The sequence below is a fragment of the Chiloscyllium plagiosum genome, unplaced genomic scaffold (genome assembly GCF_037043375.1).
Source record: "Chiloscyllium plagiosum isolate Xiang-an unplaced genomic scaffold, Cpla_swu_hap1 HiC_scaffold_1, whole genome shotgun sequence".
NCBI lineage: Eukaryota > Metazoa > Chordata > Chondrichthyes > Orectolobiformes > Hemiscylliidae > Chiloscyllium > Chiloscyllium plagiosum.
The window spans coordinates 64,313,427-64,326,251 of NW_028270139.1; the positions used below are offsets into that span (position 1 = coordinate 64,313,427).

Below are 12,825 nucleotides of genomic sequence, written 5' to 3' on the forward strand. Positions count from 1 at the left end.
CTCTCACTCACGCTCCTCTCACTCACACTCTCTCTCTCTCACACACTCTCACACTCTCTCACATCTCACTCTCTCTCACACTCACCTCTCTCACTCACACTCTCTCACTCACACTCTCTCACTCACTCTCTTCACTCACACTCTCTCACTCACACTCTCTCACTCACACTCTCTCACTCACACTCTCTCACTCACACTCTCACTCACTCTCTCTCTCTCACACACTCTCACACTCTCTCTCTCTCACACTCTCTCACACTCTCTCTCACACTCACACTCTCTCACTCACGCTCTCTCACTCACACTCTCTCTCTCTCACACACTCTCACACTCTCTCACATTCACTCTCTCTCACACTCTCTCTCACACTCACACTCTCTCACTCACACTCTCTCACTCACACTCTCTCACTCACACTCTCTCACTCACACTCTCTCACTCACACTCTCACTCACACTCTCACTCACTCTCTCACTCTCTCTCACACGCTCTCACACACTCTCTCTCTCACACTCTCTCACACTCTCTCACTCACACTCTCTCTCTCACACTCTCTCACACTCTCACTCTCTCTCTCTCACGCACGCTCTCTCTCGCACGCTCTCTCGCACGCTCTCTCTCGCACGCTCTCTCTCGCACGCTCTCGCTCGCTCTCTCACTCTCACACACACGCATACACACACACATACATACGCACACATACGCGCACACACACATGCGCACACACACATACACATACATACATACACACACATACACATACACATACACATACACATGATTTCTCTCTCAGACAGACAGACACACACATGTTTATATTTTCCCGGATATCCCTTGAAACACAGTCCTGTATAAAACATATCTCCTTGTAATTTGGGAATCCATAAGGTCCCCAACAATATTCAGCCATATACATGCGGTACCAAGCAGAATGAGACAGACTATATAATAACATAGGAGGAAACATTAGTAAGTTCACAACTTTAATGCCACTTAGCCTGCTCTGGCAGATAAGTCACACAATAAGGCTCACACAATAAGGATGCTTTGTTACACAATTTACAGAAGGACCACTGGCATATTCAGAACTGTCGCTCGAAAAGATTCAATGTGTTTGGCAGAGTAAAGAAATGGGTAGGAAATTTTGTGAAGAAGTAGATATAATTTAGTTACTAATTGCCCTCTTTTGAGATGCACTAAAAATAGTTAATGTATTCCATCAGCATCAAGAGTGAATTCAATTGTAATTTCATATTTGTCACATGACTTAGGATTTGATCATCCAGTCTAATGAATTGATTAATAGGCACCATTAGTAATGAGGTTAAGGAAACGGTGGCACAGTGGTTAGCACTGCTGCCTCACAGCATCAAAGACCCAGGTTCAATTCCCGCCTTAGTTTGCACATTCTCCCCGTGTCTGCGTAGGTTTCCTCCGGGTGCTCCGGTTTCCTCCCATAGTCCAAAAAAAATGTGTAGGTTAGGTGAATTGGCCGTGCTAAATTGTCCGTAGTGTTAGGTGAAGGGGTAAATGTAGGGGAATGGGTTTGGGTGAGTTGCTCTTCGGAGGGTCGGTGTGGACTTGTTGGGCCGAAGGGCCTGTTTCCACACTGTAAGTAATCTAATCTAACTGTGAAAAGCAAGAAATAGTTCCATTAAATAAAACTTCAAAATCTGCTACAAAAATGAGAATGAGGATCACCTTTAGGACACATTTCCTTCACTCCCACCATGATCAGCAACATTTACAGTGTGGAACCAGGCACTGGTGTTCAGTGATTACTCTGATTTTTCATAGTAGTATGTAATTGCTCAAAATGTAAAGGCTTGTCAAACTACCAAACCACATCTTAATAGCTCTATCCCTGAAGTGTGTCAAGGAACTTCAAGAGTTAGGATTTGTTTCTGGAATCTATAGTGTGTCACTCCATTAATCAGATATTTTTATTGAGTCATGTTGTAGGAAAGAGCATTAAAATCTCACTCCTACATGCAATATTTTTATTTTGTGGTGATTCTGTTGTGCCCAGTGGAATGTTGGGGTAAGCATTTGAAGAACCAGTAGCTCTTCACTGGTACCAACATGTGTGGCTTATCTTTCCATAGAAATTTCATTAATGATATTAATGTTGATTACGAGGCTATATTTTAATGTAAAATTTTAGTTATTCAAGAGAAAAATCTGAATGTGGTTTATCATAAGTTTTGTGTACCTTTCTTTGTAACTGCTAACTACTGTTATGGCCTTCACTAGCACTCTGATGATTAATGCTCTTTAGATTAAAGATAAAGTTGCCACAGTCCTATCAGACCATAGGGGTGTCATCTCATTAGAGAGATAGGCGATAACTTCCTTCGATAACTTACAGCTAATCTGAAATCTTTGCTGCTTTTACTGCTTGCCATTGGAATAGAATTGGGTGGGGGGGAGGGGTGGAGTTGAAGGTTCATATTCAACCTGTTTGGTCATGTTATGAATGCACTTTACTAGATCGTGAAATCTTGTGGTGGGTTCAGAGGCAAGAATGCTGCTCATTGCACCACACGATTGTTCTGTTTTAATACAAGTATGAAGGCTAGTATCAAGGTGTGGCCTCACCAAAGCCCTGTACAATTGTAGCAAGGCTTATTTGTTCTTGTAGTCTAATCCCCTTATCATAAAGGCCAACATACCATTCACTTAATTGCGTACTGTACCTGCATGCCAAACGTTTGTGTTCCTTGTACAGGTACACTTAAGTTTTTCTGAATGTCTATGTTTACATATTTCATGCCTTTAAAAAAAACACTGCTTTCTTACGTGACATCCAGAAAGACTGGATTATTGGCAAATATTATAGAGCATAGCATGTCATGAGTAGAAAGTGCAATTAGCAAAAGAATAAATCAATGCATGCTGGTGTCCTTTCCCTCAGCTGCATGGTTGAAATTTTGAGAAGAAACCATCTTTAATTTGTCTCCCTTCAATAAATTAATATTGCAGTTGAGCAAAGCACAAAACGCAAGAGTGTGCAGATTCGCAGAGTTAGGGAGGGCCACAAAACCAGAGGGGAGAAACCCCACAGCAACCTGAGCCAGTGATTACTTGATCATTAATGTATGATTTGGTGCATAGGCTGCAGTTATCTTCTAAGTTTATGATAATTTTTCCATTCTGTTGAGCTCCCACCTTATTCATTTATTAGTATCACAGAAAACAGAAAAATCTGTTTTGGATTGCAGATACCACAGTTGGGTTTTGAGAGTCCGTCTTTGTTTCCAGCTTTATGCTGGCTTGGGGTGGGGCATTAATTTGATGTAACACTTCAGGGGTAATCTGACTGGATTGGTGGTGCTGGAAGAGCATAGCAGTTCAGGCTGACCTGACTTTCTCAGTTTCCTGGGAAATGTTGAATAGATTTGTTCCAGATTCCCCCAACCATTGAGAACATCCTTTTCACACCTGCCCTGGCACACCCCTTCATTATCTTCCAAGATTTTCATGAGATTGCCTTTCATTTTACTAAACACCAGAGAATGTAGACCCAATTTACTCAGCCGTCAAAGTCCGTATCCGCTCAAAGGCAACATGTATAATTGGGAGGAAAGAGAGGACAGCTTGAATGTTAGCAATGTCTTCATCCTTCAGCTCTGAATGTAGTTTCTGATTATATGTTTCTTGGTTTAGTAGTGTGCTGGATTTGCAGATTCCTGACCTGCAAGGGTTCTTGGTGGGATTTGAAGTCTCCCCAAACGAATTCACTGACCCAGTTAAAATCGGACCTATTCTGAATATCACCAATAGTTGGCCTCCAGTAAAATCAAATGGACTTTATCATTGCAGTTGACTGTGTAAGTTAAACATTGTGGCACAGGAGTTAGTATTATGAGTAAATTCCGTAACAAAGTGATTGAACAGAAACAGTTTTAAAACCTTCCAATAATTGACTGCTAGAAGACACAAAAGTTTGACATTAGTGTACTTATGGTAGTTAAGTGAATGTATTGAGAAAATTATGGTGAGGGTCCTCTTTATATACTTTAGTTTCTTAATAGAATGAATTACAGCATTAAGAGCCAGTCATGTTTACCTAACTACATTAGCCATGGATACTGCGTGGCCAATACTCACAACCTTACAAGGCCACATTGTTGCTGCCACAGTATAAATAAACAGTTCCTTCCATAACGCCTGACCACACCCAAAAAATAAAAAATATCTTAAGTTAACAGTCTCAAAATCACTAACCTATATTGTCAGTTCTTGTACTATATTGCTCAAAATGTCTGAGAAGTACTTTAAAACACTAATATTTCAAACATATCTCAACAATAAATAACAAAATCCTTGTGTGTAAAAGATCCCAGTGAAACAGCAGAAACAAAATAGTTTAAAAACTCAATGAAAGCATTGTATTAAAATTAAGTATACAAAACAATCTATGTCAATGATTTAGATGAAGGGACTGCTAGCTACATTTCCTGATAGCACAAAGATAGGCAAGGAAGTAAGATGAGGAAGAGTCTGCAAAAGGGAGATGAATGCATAAATAACAGGCAGAAATTTGACAGATGTGGGAAAATGTGAACTTGTCCAATTCGACTGAAAGAATAGAGAATCACTGTAGTATTTAAATGGACAGAGAATGCAGAGGTCATGATACCGAGGGATCTTAGTATTCTGGTACATGGATCTCAAAAATTAATATGCAGGTACAAGTGATTGGGAAGGAAAATGGATCATGAACATTTATTACAAGGAGAATGTAATATAAAAGTAGGAAAGTTTTTCAATAGCGATAAAATTTAGTATTGAGACTAAATCTGAATTGTGTAGAGTTTTGGTCTCCTTATTTAAAAACTACATGCAATTGTGTTCAAAATAGTTCAGAGAATATTCATGCCACATTCCTGTAATGAAGGGCTTATCTTATGAAGAAGAGTTGAACTCGTGTGCCTTTACCCATTGGAACTTAGAATGAAGGTGATTTTTAAAAAATCAATAATGGGATGTGGGTGTCGCTGACTGAGCCAGCATTCATCATTGTCAATAGTCATTGCTCTTGAGAAGGTTTTGGTGAACTGCCTTCTTGAATTGTTGCAGCCAATTAGGGAGGGAATGCCAGGATTTTGACCCAGCAACAGTGAAGGAATGGTGATTTATTTCCAAGTCAGGATGGTGAGTAGCTTAGAAAGGAATTTTCAGGTTGGTGTGCTTCCATGTATCTACTGCCCTTGTCCTTCTAGATTGAAGTGGTTGTGGGTTTTGAAGTTGCTGTCTCAAGAAACTTTTGAGAATTTCTGCAGTGCAACATGTAGATGGTACACACTTAGCATCGTGTGGAGGGAGTGACTGTTTGTGGATGTAGTGCCAATCAAGCAGGCTGCCTGTCCAGGACAAGCTTCTTGACTGTTGTTGGATCTGCACCCATCCAGGCAACTGGGGAGTATTCCATCGCACTCCTGATTCGTTCCTTATAGATTGTGGGCAGGCTTTGGAGAGTCTACAGGATTCTTAGCTTCTGGCCTGTTTTTGTAGTCACTGTATTCATATTGTGAGTCCAGTTGAGTTTCTGGTCAATAATAACCCCCAGGATGTTGATAGTGGGGGATTCAGTGATGGTCGTGCCATTGAACATCATGGAGCAATGTCTAGATTCTCTCGTTGGAGAGCATTGCCATTGCTTGGCAAAGAACAATTATACCACACAAGTGCCTATTGTCTGCCTTTACTGAAACAAGATCCTGAGGGGACTTGATAGGTGGGATATACTGGGAGCATATCTCCACTTGTTGGGGACACTAAAACCAAGGGACACAGTTTATGAATAAGAGGCCTTGTTTGTAAAATAAAGATAATAGAATCTTTTCTCTGAGGCTGTGGTCTTTGAATTTATTCAAGGCTGAGTTACGTTTTTCATAGGTAAGGGAGTCATCAGTTTGGGGGAACAGACTGGAAAGTGATATTGAGACCACAACAAGATGAGCCACAATCTTATTGAATGTCACGGTTGGTTTGAAGGGTGTGAATGGATTCTCCTGCTCCTGTGTACCTGAAACACAATTCCTTACTTTAATAGGAAATGCTTAATTAATCAGTTGATAACATTAAGTTTGAGTACATCTTCAGTAGTTATGTATTGCCTGTCACTTCCCTCAGTTTATAATCTGTTGAAGGATCTTATTCTTTTGAAAAGTACTTGAGTACAAAGTTGATAGAATGGTTTTCAATGTAAACTGGTTCCCTCTGCAGGTCAAATCAATGAAAGGTAGAAGTAGTTAGCAATAAACTCAGTAATTATTTCTTCATTCAGGTCAATCCAAAAACAAACCCAGAGTATTCGTTTTAGGAATATATATTATGTTTTGTATAAGATTGAACTCATTAATGTTCAAAATGATCTGTCACTTTAAAGAAAGAAACACCAAGCTGATACAGGTTCCTTGTGTTCTGTGCTTTCAGAATACTTGTGCCAAATATTTTACTTACTGGTGTTAACAGCCAGAAGGGCGTGCCCAGGCTGCCTGGCAGCAGGCTGAGGGAGGTGGCTAGACGCTCATATATACTGTAGTTGTATCTGGTGGGGGAAGTGCCTATAATTCCCTGGCAGTCTAGGTAAGCTTTTTGTTCTGCTTATGCTACTGGTTTGCTAAGGGGCAATGTTAAATTCAGGTTGTCCAAAATCACATATTAACCCTAAAGTTACGCAAAAACAGCTGGGATTTTCACTGTTCAACTCATTAATTTGACAAGAATGATTACTTTGTACCAGATATGGGTTTCCTTAGTTAAACCTACAAATGACAAGGAAATCAATCTACCATAATAATTGTTAATCTGTCTTGACAAAGAACCTAATGTAAGGGTCATGTAAAAGTTCAAGTTAATAATGACAACATAATTATCTTTGTGCTTAGCTTTAAGAATTTGATTTGCTTGTCAGCGACAGGAAAGGAGTATTGTTATAAAATTTTGCAAACACTAGGAAAAGTTTTTTTGATTTTATGTAAGTGCAATATTTAACATTTGAGAGAAATGAGGAGATAAATACGAGGAACCTTCTAGGCATTGTCAATGATAATAAGCATGCAGTTTGTTTTCTACATTCCCAAATTTATATCAGGACTCTGTACATGCACCAGAGGCAATATGGTACCTTTTGGGGGGGATAAAGGGTTTCATTCAGTTCCCATGAATAATAGACAGGGTTTAACTGAACTGGAACAAGGAAAACAGGGTTTGCTATCGCAATAAAATCTGCATTCCCATAAGGTGTCACTTGTTCATTTGTGCAAACAGCAGCAAACTCAAAGAAAAACATTAAATCTGGATTGGGCATTTAAGAGGATTGTTCTCCTAACTAAAGAACGCTCATCAGTGTCAGTCAGCATACAAATGGCAAGCAGCCAATGATCATTTCCTCAAACCCCCCTGACCCGAGCTGGCCCAGCTGCCCATGTAAATAAGGCTGTTTAAAATGTGCAAATGCCTCTCCCTGGTTTCACTCCACCTCAGCCAGCCAGAGCGGTTTCCTGCTCTTTGTTTCAAGGCTGATGTTTGCGTCATGCATTCCAAGTGCTATTTCAATGTTCTTTCCTGTTTAGGTTGTTTTCTACTAGAGGAGCTGCAGGCCTGTCCCTGCCCTGTCCCACCCTCTCAGCCCCAGTCCTTCCTTCCTTCCCCCAGACTCGTTATCTTTTGACGCGTTCTGTACTGATGGTCAAATCTGGCTCTGTTCTTTTTGGTCAGGAAAGATGAAGCTTCTCACGAGATAACAATCTGATTTTAAACTGGACAAAGTATTGCTGTACAGTTACTTTCTTATTGGCAGGAAAGTCAATGCACCTGGTATTCTGGGAGTTGAGACAAATTAAGGAAGTGTCCAGTTGTTGTAAGTCAGTTTATAATGTGTGAAGTGTTTGGGAAATGATTTTCCTAACTTTATTTCTAAAAAGACATTTGGCTGCAATATTGTAATTGAAATTAAAAGAAGTCCCTGTTTTTTTCCCAAGGAAGGAACTGTTGACTGTGAAGGGGACAATATTAGTTAAGAGCCGAGGTAAGTGCTTTGATTTAATTACCTTGATCCTCCCAGGATATACTGCATTTTATTGTGCAGGAGCGGTTGTATTGCACCTATTGTAACACACAACCAAGCTACCTTTCATGAAGACTGTTATTTAACTTTATCGCTGCTTTAACATTTTGTTTTTTGGGTAGTTTTGCAACCAGTTCTCAAAGTGCACATCCTGTGTAGCCTGCAACAAGCACGGAGTGAAGGCACTGGTTTTATTTGAGCAAACCGATATTTTAGAAAAAAATGCCTTATTAGTGGCTGAGCTTAATGAATCTGCCACATTCATTCGGGGTTTGCTTCTGGGTCTATGAGACCACACCACTTGAGTTCATGGCACCAATACCACTCTAATGTAGGTGGAGCTTTAGTTTATTTATGGTTGGCAGAATGCCTTGAGGAGACAAGAGATCACACATAGTATGTAGGGAAGCTTTGATCAGTTTTAAAAAACTTTACTGACTGAAATGTTTAACTGATTGAATACTAATTCCGTATAATTGCCATTTGACACTTTATAAGTACACAAGCTTCATCCTAAATGTATACTTATCCATCTGTTCAACTTGGGCAGCTCAGAACAGTTTTTTAAAAAGTAAACAAGAATTAATACATTTTCATTCCCACCAGAGACACATGACGGTACAGATGGTGTGTCCACACTGTGAAACAAAAGAGAGAGCTCTGTTTAAAATTCTTTAGTGTGGATACTAACTGTGTACAATTTTGGTCTCTATATAAGAAAAAGATATACTCATATGTGGAGAGACTACAGTGAGTATACTCTAAATTAGTCCCTGGTGTGAAGTAGTTGTCCTATGTTGAGAAGCTGAGCCCCTATGCCCTGGAGTTAAAAAGAATGAGAGGTGATCTCATTAAATGTTCAAGTTTGTGAATGAGCTTGATAAAGCTTGTGGATATTTAGAATTTGCCCCCAGAGATTTATGGAGCCTTCTTTTTCGAATACAATGAAAATTGGGAGTGACAGATTTTTGGTGTTTCAGGGAATCATGGGAAATGGGAACAGGCTGAAATGTAAAGGTGAAGCCCAAGATTAACCATAATCGTTTGGATGGCAGATGTAGGCTCGACATGCCTCCCAGTCTGCTCCGGCTTCTGTTTCTCATTTTGCAGTGATATTCAGATGGACCCCTTTGTGAACTTGACACCAATTGCGTTCCAAAGACTGTCAAGTCCAAATGATTGAGTGGCAGAACTAGATTAGGAACTAACACTTGAATTACTCTGTCATAGTAGCATTACCTCAGACTGGAAGTAATTTCCTAATAATACAAAAGTAAACAAGTAGTCATTCGATATTATACGGCTTGATAGTTGGTGAAAAAAGACACATTTTGTCAATTTTTTTCTGTCCTGCACTCATCAGGATAGTTCATAAGAATACCAAATTCAACAGGAAAACCAATATTTATACTGCAAGAGGAGAATGCTCATTGGTTGACAAATGGATTCTGATTTGTAGGGGCATTGTCATGGAGAATGATGAGTGATTGCTAACTGCCAAAGTTTGTTCAAATTTTAAAATTGACCATGATTGGTCAGGGATTGTCCTGAGAAATGAACCAGCTAGTAACTGCCATCTATTTTGTTTCGGTGAAATAGGTGAAGTACATGTACATGTTCTTTTGTCTGCAAATAAAAGGGCCCTGTGTATGAATATTTAACTTCCAGTACATGAAAGTGCCATTCTGTAAAGCCGACTGGCAATCACACATTGGTTATCAGAGTATTCCAGGATTCAATTTAGGATTGTCAGTCAGGCTTATAGTGTGGTGCACGTTCGTGTACTGGAAGCTACACATATTAATAATTAACAAAATACACAATACCTCAACCACCCAGAGTTCAATTTCCAATCAATCCATATATCCTTCTCCTACAATATAACTGTGTTGAATTGATACCTCTTGTAAATAGTGCTGATGAGTGTAGGACCAAAGCTCCAATTCAATTTGTCTGTTTTCAGCAATAGAAAAGTTGTAGTATAAAAGTACCATCAATTTGACATAACATCCAACTTGCCTTACTTTCTCATGTACAAGGTTGTACTTTAATCAAGTTGTGGCATTGATGTGCCTTCAGTCTGACAAATAAGCTGACCCAATAGCCTCATCTATCTCTTATTTCTTATGCTATGACAATGACATGATGATGTCACCTAGAATGTAGGCTCTTTGATTTTTCTGATCCAGTTGGAAATATCAGCGTGTTGGAAATAAGTGTGATTGCTGCTATAAGGCATATATTTCTGGCAGGAGAAAGTAGGGACTGCAGATGCTGGAGACCACCTCAACTTGTCTACCCCCCTCACCCACTCCAACCTTCTAGCCTCCCAACGTGCAGCCCTCCACTCCCTCCACTCCAACCCCAACCTCGCCATCAAATCAGCAGAAAATGGGGGGGCACAGTGGTAGTTTGGTGCACCAGCCTCTACACTGCTGAAGCCAGGCGCCAACTCGCAGACACCTCCTCCAACGCCCCTTTGACCACGACCTCCCCTCCCATCATCAAACAATCATCTCCCAGACCATCCACAACCACATCTGTGTGTGTGTGTGTGTGTCTGTGTGTGTGTGTGAGTGTATGTGTGTCTGTGTCTGAGGATATCCCACCCACAGCCTCCAACCTCATTGTCCAGGAACCCCGCACCGCCTGATTCTACCTCCTACTGAAGATTCACAAACCTGACTACCTCGGCTGAGCCGCTGTCTCAGCCTGCTCCTGTCCAATTGAACTCATCTCTGCGTACCTTGACAATGTCCTGTCCCCCTTACTCCAGGAACTCCCCACCTATGTTCAGGACACCACCCACACCCTTCACCTTCTCCAAAACTTTTGTTTCCCTGGCCCCATACATCTTATCTTCACCATGGACATCCAGTCCCTGTACACCTCGATCTGCAACGACGAAAGCCTCCAAGCCCTCTTTCTTTCTCTCGTGCCTTTCCAACCAGTACCATTCAACTGATACTCTCATCAGCCTGGCTGAACTGGTCCTCAAACTCAACAACTTCTCCTTCCAATTGTCTCACCTCTCCAAACCAAAGGGGTAGCCATGGACACTCGCATGGACCCCAGCTATGCTGCCTCTTTGTTAGGTACCTGGAACAATCCATCTACCGAAGTTGCACTGGCACCATCCCCCAACTTGTCCTCCGCTACATCGATGACTGTATTGGTGCTACCTCGTGCTCCCACGAAGAGGTTGAATGGTTCATCAACTTCACTAACACCTTTCAACCCGATCTCAAATTCACCTGAGCCATGTTGGAAGACTCCCTCCCCTTCATTGACCTCTTTATCTCCATCTCCGGCGACTGACTAATCACGGGCATTCACTAAACCCACCTACTCCCACAGCTATCTGGACTACATCACCTCCCACCCTGCCTCCCGTTAAAACCTCATCCCTTATTCCCAATTCCTCTGCCTCTGCCGCATCTGTTCCCAGGTTGACCAGTTCCAGCATAGAAAATCTCAGATGGCCTCCTTCTTCAAAGACCGCAATTTCCCCCTTCCATGTAGTCGATGATGCCCTCGAGCGCATCTCCTCCACTTCCTGCACCTCCCAATCACAACAAGGACAGAACCTGCCTGGTCCTCAACTTCTACCACATCAACCTCCGCATACATCGCATCATCCTCCGCCACTTCCGCCACCTACAAACAGACCCACCACTAGGGATGTATTTTTCTCCTCACCCCTATCAGAGTTTCAGAGAGACTGTTCCCTCTGCGAAGTCCCTAGTTAGATGCTTGCCCACACCTCCCTCCTCACCTCCATCCAAGACCCAAAAGGATCTTTCTACATCTGACAGAAATTTACCTGTACTTTCACACACATTATTTATTGTATCCGTTGCACCCAATGTGGTCTCCTCTACATCGGGAAGAAAGGACGCCAACTTGCAGATCGTTTCAGAGAGCGTCTCTGGAACACCCATACCAATCAACCCCATCGCCCAGTGGCTGAACACTTGAACTCCCACTCCCACTCCACCAAGGACTGCAGATCCTGGGCCACCTCCATCGCCAAACCCTAACCACCTAAGGCCTGGAGAAAGAATACCTCCTCTTCCACCTTGGGACCCTGCAGCCACATGGAATTAATGCAGATTTCACCAGTTTCCTAATTTCTCCTACCCTCACCTTATTCCAGTCCCAAGCCTCCAACTCGACATCACCCTCTCAACCTGTCCATCGTCTTTCCCATCTATCTGCTCCACTCTCCTCTCCGACTTATCACCTTCTTCCCCTCCTTCATCTACCTATTGCATGCGCAGCTGCCTTCCCATTCCCCCCACCCCCACCACTCCCAAACTGCAGCCCCACATTCCTCCCATTTATCTCTCAACCCCCTGCCACAAACCTCATTCCTGGTGAAGGGCTTATGCCCGAAACATCAATTCTCCTGCTCCTCAGATGCTGCCTGACCTGCTGTGCTTTTCCAGCACCACGTTCTCGATATGTTTGACATTAAAGGAATAAAATGCTTCACACATGGAATGTACAACAAAGATAGTATAAAATAAAACTTGGGAAGACAGATTTCAAGTTCAAAATCTTTGCCTGAACTTAATCCTAGATCATGGTGATGATGCCAAAATCATGATTACACTGTATTCAGTTGACTGTTCTCTTCTGCCGAGACGTGCTAAGTTTGCATTAGAAATCATCTCAATTTTTCACCACAGAAATGTATGTTTCATTCATCGTGTAAGTCAGTACATGGGCTCAAGCAGATGGTGAGA

General features: G+C 41.7%; 1 protein-coding gene and 1 long non-coding RNA gene across 8 annotated transcripts in view; one reads left to right on the forward strand and one right to left on the reverse strand.

Annotated features, from left to right (window-relative positions):
- LOC148152131 (uncharacterized) overlaps positions 1 to 12,825 on the reverse strand; it is a 111,757-nt gene that overhangs the window by 93,753 nt on the left and 5,179 nt on the right. The gene's annotated exons all lie outside the window — the stretch shown is intronic.
- Positions 1 to 12,825, forward strand: part of LOC122551345 (Krueppel-like factor 3) — a 99,726-nt gene that overhangs the window by 18,028 nt on the left and 68,873 nt on the right. For 4 of the 7 annotated variants that reach the window (XM_087987199.1, XM_087987209.1, XM_087987186.1 and 1 more), the window contains exons 1-2: positions 7,629 to 7,870; positions 7,992 to 8,038. The exons of 1 other annotated variant lie outside the window; for it this stretch is intronic. The gene's annotated coding sequence lies outside the window, so the exon portion shown is untranslated. Of the gene's footprint in view, positions 1 to 7,628; positions 7,871 to 7,991; positions 8,039 to 12,825 lie in introns of those variants that run through there. 2 more of the 7 variants (XM_087987191.1, XM_087987179.1) reach the window with 1 other exon arrangement.